The sequence below is a fragment of the Lepus europaeus genome, chromosome 1 (assembly GCF_033115175.1).
Source record: "Lepus europaeus isolate LE1 chromosome 1, mLepTim1.pri, whole genome shotgun sequence".
Lineage (NCBI taxonomy): Eukaryota > Metazoa > Chordata > Mammalia > Lagomorpha > Leporidae > Lepus > Lepus europaeus.
In genome coordinates this window covers 125,354,726-125,367,570 of record NC_084827.1, presented here as the reverse complement: position 1 = coordinate 125,367,570, position 12,845 = coordinate 125,354,726, and the positions used below count along the sequence as shown (strand labels likewise).

Sequence of the window (12,845 nt, the reverse complement as noted above, 5' to 3'; positions counted from 1 at the left end):
GGATGGGCACCTCTCCAGACAGAGCCTGAGAGACTGGGAAGGGGGAAGGAGGGAGGTTATATGTTGAGTGGAGAGATTACACCTGACCAGACCAGGCGGGCGGCTCAGCAAAGATGCAGAGAGCTGAGCGCGCAGTACAGTTGAGGCTGAGGGTTTTTAAGGAGATAGGTCTTGCTTCCCCACCTCTGCTCCTCTTGGAACAAAGGACTTTTAAGAATGTAAACTTTTAAAGGCAAACTGTTTAGAAAAGTTGTATAGACGGACATAAGTTTGCAAACAACGTAATACTCCTTTAAATTTGCCTCACTGAGAGCCAATTTCTCAGGGCATCTGACATTTTTATACTGTAACACAGTTTTACATGGAGTAAAACTCACTTATTTTGTAAGATAATGTGATGAGTATTTCAGCTTCTCAGAAGTCATAACTATTATTTAGAAAAAGAAAGCGAGGTTGGCAATACTAGCTAGCCATTCTTCACTGGGAACAGGAAGACGAGCTGTGACAAATGCAGCTTAAAGTGGATTAATTTTCAAAATTTAAGTCTCTGAGTCAACTTCTTTGTCCCTTCCATCTACTCTCATATCTTCAAAGCACTCACAAAAGTATGATAACACATCAAATCGTCTTAAACACTACCAGGAAGTGCTCTGTTGTCTCAGGATAAAAATAATCCCAGTCTTGAGCACAGGACATGAAAGATCTGTGTGCGTCCCCAGCAGCTGTCCACGCTCTCACATTCTAACCACAGCTCACAACCTTCAAAGTCCCTGTGCCCTCTCGACATTCTGTACCTCTGTGTCTGCCAAGCCCTCTGCCTGAATTCCACCCCTCACGCCTCCCTTTTAAAATCTTACTTCTGAGGGCCCGTGTTGTGGCTCACCAGTATTGACGCCATATTGACATTGGTTTGTGTCCTGGCTATTCCACATCTGACCCAGCTCCATTTTAATGGCCTGGGAAAGTAGTGAAAGATGGCCCAAGTGCTTGGTCACCGAGATGGGAAACCTGGAAGAAGCTCCTGGCTCCTGGCTTCAACTTGGTCCAGCCCTGGCTGTTGCAGCAATCTGGGGAGTGAATCAGAGGATGGAAGATCCCTGTGTCTATCTCTGTCTCTCCCTCTCTGTATAACATTTCCTTTCAAATAAACAAATAAATCTTTGAAAGAAAAAACAAACAAAAAAAAAAACCATTTAGTCTTCCCTCAATCTAGAAAGGGAGTTTGTTTCTTTTGTGAACTCCTCCCTGGCTGTGATAAAAAGTGGAGTTTCCTTCTCTGTGAGTCCATATCAACATTCAGGAACTGATAATTATTTTTCTTGCAACTTTCTTTTCTATTTGACTGCGTTTTTCTTGTAGACAGGAACTGCCTGCAGGAACCTAATGCATGACCTGGCAGACGGTATGCATTTTATAGATGTTTGCAGGGTGAGTAAGTGGATAAAATACACACCAGATCATTTTTTTCAATATGATAAAATTCAGCCAAGTTGCACTTATTTGTACATCAGAAAGATTGTTCACCCACTGATTCAGCTTTCATTAAGAGCCTTCTGCATTTTTTCAGGGCTGGTGTTGTGGTGTAATGGGCTAAGCCGCTGCCTGCGACACTAGCATACCATATGGGCGTCAGTTTGAGTCCCAGCTGTTCCACTTCCAATCCAGCTCCACGTTAATGTGCCTTGGAAAGCAGCCAAAGATGGTCCAAGTCCTTGGCCCTTGTACCCACATAGGAGATCTGGAGGAAGCGTCTAGTTCCTGGCTCCTGTCTCTGTCCTGGCCCAGCCCCTGCTGTTGCAGCCACTTGGGGAGTAAACCAGCAAATGGAAGATCTCTCTCCATCTCCCTCTCCCTCTCTCCCTCTCTCACTCTCTCTCTCTCTGTCTATCTTTGCCTTTCCTTTGTTGTAACTCAGCCTTTCAAATAAATAAAATAAATCTTTAAAAAAAAAAGAGCCTTCTTCAATACAAGTGAAAGACAAGTAACAATACTCCTGGAAGACAAGACTTAGGTCCTATTCTCAAGGGACTCATGTTGTCATGGAGAGAATTACCCATATCACATACATTGGTCTACATGATGCCTGTCTCAGACAAGCACAGCTCAAAGGATTTAGAACTGGGGCAGGTGGGAGACAGAGAAAATCCCTTCACGCAAATGACAGAACAAAAGCACAAAGATGAGAAATCATGTATTATTTTCAGGGAACCAAATTCAGCTCAGCATGCCTGCAGCACGAGAAGAAAGGAGGCAGTGGCAGGAGATGAGTGGGACAGGCATGAGGAGCCCTGCAGGCTACTTCTGGGCCTCACTCCACTGGGATGGGCACCTTTGAACAGATGTAAAACAAGAGTCAGATTTGTGTAGCCAGCTGACTAGGGAAGGGAAGGTAGGTTAGAGAAAGACGAGACTAAAGGTAAACTTCTTTTGAATACAAAATTGTTATTATATATGGGCTTACAGCATGATTTTAAACCATAAATCATTTTTTAAAAAAGGTACTGAGCATTTTGTAGAAACTTTGGTATAAAAAGATTGTGTAAAACATCCCAGTAAGTGGTTTTTAATTAAGTCAAAAGAAATAGACAGGCAAATGGAAAAACTGAGGTCTCTTGCTATTTCAACAGAACTTCATCAGACACCCTAAAAAAAGGCTCATGTCCCAATTTAGCTGTGTAAAAGTGGGGAACATTTACCCTGGGTATTCTGCTTTTCAGTGAGGCTCATTTATTTCTAAAATAAAAGATATCACTCATCTTACTTATTTTATGTAAAAGCCAAATAAGTTATATAAAGACACATCGTGTGTCCTGAAACACTACATAAATATAATGCATTTTTTGTAAATATGTTTTTTGAAATCTCTGATATAAGGGACAGCTTTGTGGTACAGTGGTTAAAAATGCCACCTGCAATGCTGGCATGCCACATGGGACCAGTTCAAACCTTGTCTGCTTTACTTCTGATCTAGCTCCCTGCTAACGGCCGGGGAAAAGTAGTAGAAGATGACCCAGCTATTTGGGCCCCTGTCACTCATGTGGGAGATCTGGATGAAGCTCCTGGCTTCTGGCTTCAGCCTGGCCCAGTGTTGGCTGTTGTAACCATCTGGAGAGTGAACCAACAGATAGAAGATCTCTCTCTCTTCCTCTCACTTTCTCTGTCTCTTCATCTTTATCTCTGTAACTGACTTTCAAGTGAATAAAAAAAATCTCTGTAATAAGTAAAGCAAACAGCGAGTCAACAAGACTGAAAAGCTATTACTAAACCACTTCCATAAAGGGACAATATAAGTTTTGTCACAGACAACAACTGGGAATACTACATTAAATATTAAATGAAGAACAGCAAGCCTATAATGATAGCATCTTCTTATTCTACTATTGAGGCATTATTTTTTCTCCCTAGAATTTCCATTAGCATTAATAATAGTAGATAATATGCAACTTAGCATGCTGAGATTATAGCATTAACCTCCCTCTACCAACAGAGATGGTACACATAAATTTTTGCAAAGCAAGAGATCGATTTCTCTTTTGTTAGCAACCATATACTGATGCAAACACACCTTCCACATTGTGCTGGTCAAATGGGAATGAAACTAAAATTTGAGAGTTCCTTGGATAAATGACTGATTCTAGGACTAGAACAACACTTACAAAAAAATAAGCCTGGAGAATCTCATAGTGCCACAAAGTAAGGACTTGCAAAAACAAAGAACTCCTGCCCTTCACCAGTGAGGTACTTCACAGGGTCAAAAGTCCATCGAGAAAGCTCCCAGTGGCCAAAGCTGGAACTATGTAGCAACAAAATAAAGTAGCAATGGGTTATAACCCCAGTATGAAATAAACATCCATGACATACTGATTGAAATGAGGGATTGAATAAATAATTGAGAGGAGAGACCATTCCCCTGGACAGAAAATCCCATATAATTTACTTATATACACTTCCTTCAAGGAAATGGAGCATAACTCCCCACTCTGTAAGTGTGGGCTACACAGGGTGACCTCCTCCCAAAGAGTACATTATACAGATGGAGAGTCCTGACAAACACTCCCTCAGCCAGAGGCCCAAGGTCAACAACAGCAGTGGTAAGTCATGTTGAGAGTACATACCCTTGACATCATATGATGGACACATCCCTTTATCTCTGTGTTTGTTCTTCTAGTTATCTGTCACTCCAGTCTAATCATTTGAAAAACATGACACAAATCCCAGTACAGGGGTATTATACAATACATCTGACCAGTATTCTCAAAACTCTTAAGGTCAAAAACAAGGAAAGTCATTGGTGGTTTGTGGCAGTGTATTCTTACCACTTACACAATTAAATGTTGCTGTTTGTGTATTAAGGAAATATGTAAACACACCCAAGTCTTGATTCAGATGTTCAAATCGAATGCAAAAGTTTAACTTTCAGCTTGCTTCTAAGATAGGAACCAGTTTTAAAATTGTATGTTATTTATATAGAGAGTTTTAAACTAAAAAGGTTCATCTGAGGCTGGTGCTATTGCACAGAGGTTAAGCTTCTGCTTACTATGTCCACAACCCATATTGGAGTGCAGGTTCAAGCCCTGGCTTCTCTGCTGCTGATCCAGCTTCCTGTTAATTCACCTGCAAAGGCAATGGAGGATGGCAAAGGTACATTGGTCCCTGATACCCACTGGATGGAGTTTCTGGCTCCTGACTACAGCCTGGACCAGCCCTGACAGTCATTGCCATTTGGAGGGTGAACCAAATGTATCTCCCTCTCCCTGTCATTCTGCCTTCTTAAATAACAAATGAATCTTTAAGAACAGTAATTTAACATCAGGCAAATATATGAAGATAAATGAATGAAAACATACTGACAAACCATATGGCAAATATTCTACTCTCCTTCTCAAATGTTGAAGTGGCAGTACATGAGATAAACTAAATTACAGTCCCAAATTTCATGAGAATGAAATTAAAGAGTAGCAAAGGAATTAGAAATGAAGGTATGGGGCCAGTGCTGTGGCATAGCAGGTAAACCTGCTGACTGCAGTACCAGCATCCCATACGGGCACCAGTTCATGTCCCTGATGCTTCCCTTCTGATCCGGCTCTCTGCTATGGCCTGGGAAAGCAGTGGAAGATAGCCCAAGTTCTTGGGCCCCCTGCACCCACGTGGGAGACCTGGAAGAAGCTCCTGGCTCCTGGCTTCAGATTGGTCCAGCTCTGGCCATTGCGGCCAGTTAGGGAGTGAACCAGCAGATGGAAGACCCCTCTCTCTCTCTCTACCTCTCCTTCACTCTCTATGTACTCTGACTTTCAAAAAAATAAATTAAATATTTAAAAAATGGAGGTATGAGAATACTTGGCTTAACAAAAAAATAAAAGAATAAAAGACTTGCATGTATTTAAAATTGTCATTGTTATCTAGAAATCTGTTAAAAATGTTTCTGGAGTAGCATAAATAAGCCTCACCCCACACAGTAAGTAAACAGAGCCAGCATAAACAAAAATGTCAAGATTTGGAAAGACAACTGTGAGGAATACCTGGAGAACTCCAACAGAGGGTCAAAAATATTTTTTAAAAAGGACTATATAGTACAGGCTGATGGTCTGGGGAAGGCTAAAAATTGCTCTTCTTCCTCTGCCTACCATTGGTTTTCAATAGACAGAGGATATTGAGAGCATGATATTCTAGCTGGTCTATTCCTTTTGAGAATGTTTTGAGTCACAGTGATAAGATGTTTGAAATCAGGTCAGAATTCAATATAATCAGTGTTCATTTGTCTTGGTTGCCTAATTACAGGCTGTATCTTGAGAGGGTGGTTTGCTGCTGTGCCTACTCTAGCAGGAAAGTTCCATTGCATGATCTGCTTGAGGATACCCAAATAAAGCTCTTGCCATCATTTTGTTCTTCAACTTTTTGATTTGAAGTCTTGCTTATATAAATATCAATATCTCTGAGAGGAATATCAGTGAGGTGGGAAATAAATGTGGTACCTAAAGGGTGGGGTTAGGTTAAATGAAAAAAAAGTCAGGTTTTCTACGAAACTAAGCAAAGCGTCAAAGTTGAGTTACACAAACCTCCCTGTTGCTGGTGTCAAATAAAAGTGTAATGTATGTTGCAGGGCTCAGTGACACACATGCTTCTTAGGACCTATCCTTCTGGCTTTTCAATCCACTGGGATGACAGCAAGGCTCTGGCAGAGGTGACAGTCATTTCCGGGTCCCCTCATCCTTCTACTCTGGCTACCTCTCCATCCCTCCACTTTGTAACCTAAGTAGAAATGGAGGCAGTAGTGCTTTACCCCCAATTCAGGGTTCAATTAATTTCTCAAATAACCCCCACAATGTATGCCTATCCTAGAAATTTTCTTCACAAAGTTTATTTCACTGTGTGCCTTCAGGTACCCTGCCTGGTAGATACTATCCCCATTTTACAAAAGAGAAGAGATTTTCTGAAAGTTGCACAGTTAATAAGTGATGGTTTGAACTTGTTCATTTGTATCTCAAAGTCCTTGCATTTTCATGTTGGGTCTCATGCAATTACCATGATCACCAGCATTGTCCATAGGGAAAATTACCCTTCAGTTAATATTGCATGCCCCATCCTTGCTACTGTCATCTACCATCCTCCAAAACTATACCAAACTTCTTATCAGGCTGATTTGATTCCTTCCCAGAGTGATTCCTTATTTTCATTTATTGCTTTATTTTGAGAAGAGTTGAATCAAGATAAAATATCAAAATTGTGGCCATTTTTGAGGAACAAAACTCCTCCTTGGATGTCAACATGCCCCAAATATTTACAGAGCTATTTGATATGTCAGAAGTGCAATCCTGGAAATAAGTTGCTACTGTTTTCTTTTACAAGAAACTATAAAGACTGGAAAAGAAGATGTTTTCAGAAATAAATGAAAAATCTAACTTGCTATGCATTAAAAATGGTAATGTAGTACTAATTTGCCCTGCTATATGAAGCCATTTTTCAGTCAGCTGCTTTTTTAATGTTCAGAGTTCCATTTAAATCAATAACACTTACTTGGCTTTCTTCAGCAGAGAGCATTTGCATTCCAATAAAACACACACACATACACACACACACACAATGGGGTGGAAATGAGGCAGCCATTTCCTGTCCTAAGATTCAAATCCACTTTACTTTTCTGAAAACATGATTCAAGCTATCCAACAATAATTTAATTGACTGTTCCGTAAATTATACGGCAAACTATCATAAAAACACTAACGAAATGCATGTGGGCATTCAGTCATCTGGAATCATTTTTCTGATAATCTTCAGATCTTTCTACTTTGTATTATTATAAAGCACTATTTCATTCAGGGTAATAGAAAAGTCTGTTTTCTATGCATGCTATACATCATAAATTTATGGTTCATCTGTACAGATAAAAATTGTAGACTGCATAAGATTTCTGAAATATAACACTGCATCTAACGAAAGTGCTTATGGCAACTTCTGGTTTGAAAGGATTGGTTAAATGGTTGCATTGAAGGAGATCGGTGTCAACTAGAGTGGGATTCTTGTAGGACAGAACTCCTAATCCTGTTCTGTATGAATTGTTTAATACAGACTCAGATAAAAATACCAAAGGTAAGTTTATCTTATCTGTGAATGACACATTATTGAAGTAATTGAAAATAAAGTAGATGATAGAATCAAACTATGAAATATGACATAGTGATGTAATAGCTTGCCTCTAACAATAGAAAATTCAATTGGGATGACTGACTTACTTTTTGAAAAAATAAGCATATGATTTTAAAAAGAGGAATGGATTGTAAATAATATGGAAAGCAGTACGTGAAAAGGCTTGAGAATTTTGAATTTATAGTCACCTCACTCTGTCAACAATCAATGAGGCTGCTAGAGAAAGTAATAAGATTTCATGTTGCATTGATAGAATTAAATTATCTGGGTTGAAAGAAGTATCAGGCATAATTGAGTTCTTCACTCTGTTCCAGTGAGACCACACTTTAAATATTAGGCTGATTTTAAATGACACAGTCAAAACAAAGCTTACCAAAGGAGATCAAGAGCGAATGCAAAAGGACTGCATGGCTTACGTAATTGACATCAAGATATTTAAACTGGAAAAGCTAAGCCAAAAGTGATACAAGAAGCTGTTAAACATGTTAAAACATTTAGGTATATGATATTTTATATTTTTATTATTTTATCTTTTATGTATAGAACAAAACAAAGAACCTATTACTGCAAATTTCTAAGAGGCCTCAGTAGTAAAGATATTTCTAGTAGTCAGACAGCCCAGGAAGAAGCTAGATATCCTCAGGGAATGATTCTTTTAAAGAAACAGCTGGGTGTATATTTAAATTATTTAAAATATCTTTTATGAATACTATTTATATCACATAGATTATGTAAAGGCCCTACAGATACGAGAGGGAAAAACTAAAAAGATACTGTCACTGTTTACATATAGATCATTTCTGATCAAATTGGAAAGAAAGATACTAAATGAATAATTAGACATTGCAATTACTTGTAATCAAAGGCTATAGAGAAATTATGGCTCTAGAGAGGGCCAATACAGAATAAATAACCCTAGAGAGTTTTGAATGGAGGGAACCTCTTTTCAGGAAGTCACCTTTGGACAGAAGGATTGAATGATGAGTCGTGATTGGCTGGATGAAGATTAAGAAAAATAAGAGACAGGAGAGAACAGTGTAAGGCTAAGAAAGAATGTGTTCTTTTCCTGATTCAGGAAGTGTCTTGGTACATTTAGAAGCTGACAGAATTCCAGTGTGCCTGGGACCCATTAGATGAGGCCAAGAGAGGTAGATTGGAGCCACAAGGCAATAACCCTTGAAAACCTTTTTCTGGAATAGAATTATTATCTAAGGTCAACGGAAAGGAATTAAAGGGTTTCAGCCAATGATGTGACATAATCACTTTTGTGTTTTTTAAAAGTTCAGTTTGGCTACAATGTAGAACATGAATGGGATTGGGAGGAGAAAAACTGAATAGAGAGTGACCATCTGTATCCTAACCTAACAAAAAGACAACTTTGACTTGAAATCTGATCACGGAAATGGAGACATCAGAAGAAGACAGATGGCAGAAATACTAAAGGGTGCAATCCACAAGACTTGGTGCTCAACTGTTAAAATCAATGAGACTGAGGAAGAGGTCATTGTACATTCCTAAAATGCAGGCAGATGAAAATCCCTCTTCCTGAGAAGAATAGAGAAGAGAAATTTTTATGTGGACAAAATCAAAAGGCCAGTTCTACATGTGATAGTTTGACCTTAGTATCTCCTTGAGACTTTGATATTTTAAGGTGATTTGATATCAGAATCTGATCAATTTCCAGATCTATGAAACAAGAATTACCCATAACTTTTGATTATCTGACTTCACTCTAGACCTAATAAATGAGAATCCTCAAGAGAACACAGGCAATTTAATGCTCTGAGGTTACAAGCAATGGAAAAATTCAGTCATCTAGGTTAATTAAAGTAGTTAAACTTTAAACTCCTTTACAACTTTGAGTGCCTAAGATGTTATAAGTGTAAAGATTGTCAGAACAAGCAATAGGTCAATTATCACTTTCTAGGAGTGAATTTTCTGTATAGTCCATGAGATACCTTTGCAGAGAGAAAGCCATATGTGGATCCTTCTACTTACATTGCCGTGTTTGTATCATATAATTCTGCCAACTTGCTCATAAACTAATTGATCCAGAAACTAGGCCCTGGGCAAAGGCAACAACCTAGTAGTTCCAGTGGTCCATCCAGTCTAACTGATGCACAAATATGGGTGAAAATTAATTTACCAAATCACATTTTCTCTTTGACCAGAGGGAAGTGGGGAGAAATTAAAAATACAAAAATAGAAGCCATGGGGACACACAAGTAGAGGAGAATCAGACAGAGAGGAAAGCAAAGAGAAACAGCAGCAGACTCACCAGTATGACCATCAGTAGAACGAGTGTAAGTAATGCTTGTTTCTGAGTGGGTGACAATGTGACTGGATTCCACCAAATCATTAAAGTCCAATTTTTCAAGGAATTTTTGAATACCTACTGTGCATCAGTTGCTGTTTTAGTTGCTGGAGCTACTCAAACAATGCCTGTTTTGGACACCTTGGTCTAGGTACACCATGGTGAGGACTATGCAACAAATAAGAAGATGGATAATGCTGATAAGAAAGACCAGTTGCTGTGTAAGATAACTGGTTTAAGAAAGGAAGATTTCATTGAGGAGATAACATTCATTGAGCCACCTAGGAGAGCACAAAGGAAAGTGTATTTCAAGCACAGAACATAGAAAACACAAACTCTGCAAACTGGAAGTGTGTTTCTGATGTTTTAAAATATTGGACATGTCCATGAGGTTGGATCTCAAAGAACAACAGGCAGTATGAAAGGAGATATGGTTAAAAAGGAGATCAGATTCAGGGCTTTCAGGAGCTTGCAAATTATGATTGAATTTTCAACTTTATTCTGAATGTCTTTGAGACTTTTGATCAGGGGGATGCCATGATCATATTGGAGGCTTAGAGGAATTACTGTCACTTCTGAGTAGTGATCACATTGTAGAGGTGCATGAGAGAAAGCAGTGAGACCAGGAAAAGGCTACTTCTAGTCCAGGCTAGAAAGGGCAGTGGGTTGGACAAGACAAAACGCAATTGAAGAGATGGAAATTGGCCAGATGAGGAATGCAACCTGAAATTACAGCTCTCAATAGTAGATCATGGATTGAATGGGAGAGGAGTCAAAGATTATACAAGATGTTTGTTCTCAACAGACAAATACTTATTGAATTGGAAAAAATCAGCAAAAGAGCAAGTGAGTTTGATTTTGGCCATATTAAAATTGAGAAGTCCAATGACATTTGATTGAAGAAATTTGGTTCGTAGGTGGAAAGGGAGCCTGAAGTTCAAGATGTATATTAGGACTTGCGTTATGAATTTGGGAGATACCAGTATATCAGTCCTGGTAGTATGCCTGTTAAAAAGTTTTCCACTGATCTATTTCTCTCCATTTTGTGAAATCCTCCCTTCATCACAAGACATGATCAGAAACACCATAACAACTGAAATGGATTTAGGAGATAGGCTATTTATGTGTATTGATTCATACGAAATAGCATAAGTAGGATGCAGTAACTGCCCTGCGACATTGACCCCTGTATCCAGTAACCCCTTACAATCTACACAGACACAAAAAGGAAGGAGTTCTCCTGGTTTGTTTTTTTTTAATTAACCAGTTGGCCAATGGGTTTTTCATGAAGCCTGGTTGATCTTTTTGTCAAAAAAATTTTTTTCAGAACTTTAATCACATCTGCTGATTCCGGCTAACTTTTTTACTCTTAACAAGTATATTTTCCACTGCACTGTGAAGAATTCTGCATTTCAGAGCAATTGGATTACTCTGTTTAGCATTTCAATAACATTTCCTTTGTTCATTTCATCTTTGTTGTGATTGAAACTTCTTAATGTGCTCACAATGCACCATAGGTTATCATTGCTTAATTTTGTCTTGAAATATTCATTGCTAGCTCTTATGGAAAGATAGGCTGAATAAAACATGTTGTTTTAGCTTCCAGTTTTATCATCAGTGGCTTTAGCAAGTTATTTACTGGTTATAAACAAGGACCAATGCAACCTTTCATATCACTCTAGCATCCTCTTGACAGAATCACTGTACTTTTTCAAGTCTTTAACATGACCAGAAATACACGTCATTGAATCACAATCTTGGGAGAACTGCCAGTGTAAGCTTATATGAAGAATGTACAATAGAATCAACTTCCTTAACTCATAAGAATGGGATCTGATATTCTTATGATATTTGAGAGCTAAATATAATGAATATCACGGGTCCTTAGGGCTTTCAGTTTAAGATTTTCCTTTAAAAATAATGGTATTATCCTCTGAGGATGTGAGAACAGCATTACTTTATTCAGCTTAAGCTAATCTAAAATAGAACAGAGGAAATAAATAAAGGATGAAACATATCTTTCATTCTTGCCTCTTCATGCCAAAACTGATAATGCCTTCAAAGAACAAAATCATTTCAAATGAGGAAAATATCTTAAAATGATTGCACTTATGTCCAGAGAGGGATGTCTAACAGGTTCAACAATTACCAAAGAAAAAAACAACGATGCTAAAGATTGCATTATTTATTGCAGTCTTACAAACAAGCAAACATTGTGTTTTATGGCTGTACAGGAAGGAAGTTTACTGCAAGCAAGCTATTAATGTGTCCATTTATATCCCACCTCCCTGAAAAAGCCCCAAATCTAGAGGGAATACAGAGTGGAAAATTTCACTCCCAATTTAGACATCTCTCTGAACTCCAGAGGAAACTACTCAGCTGGCCTCTCATACAGTTGAAACCGAGCTGGGTGACTGGATGATGAACCCTGGGGCCAGCAGCCCAAGTGCCAGACTGGAACATGAGCTACTGCATTGAACAGACTCTGCCTCGTGTCAGGAACATTTTTGTGTGAGGAATCAAAGAAGCCGTCCCTGGAACCAATGTTGGTCAAAATACTGATACATTTAGAAGTTATTTCAGCAGTTCCCCCTTGGGAGAAAAATTCTGGAAAAGTGAGAGTCTGACTAACACTCTTAGCTGCTGTTGCAACAGCTGTTACATGTACAGCAAATAACTGTTTGGGCTCCTTAGAGCTGCTCCCAACACATGACACTGCTGCAACACTTTATATGAAGTCTCTCCAAAATTCAAGTTACTCTGCTTTGCTTACACCAGGAAAAACGAATGACAATTAACTGCCAAGACTGGGGAAGAGTAATTGGGACTTCTGGAAAAAATCTTTCCAAAGAAAATATGTGAGTAAGGGTAAAAAAAAAAAAAAAGC

General features: G+C 38.7%; 1 protein-coding gene across 2 annotated transcripts in view; it reads right to left on the bottom strand.

Moving 5' to 3' along the window:
- PPP1R1C (protein phosphatase 1 regulatory inhibitor subunit 1C) overlaps positions 1–12,845 on the bottom strand; it is a 136,284-nt gene that overhangs the window by 47,666 nt on the left and 75,773 nt on the right. The window lies entirely within an intron of this gene.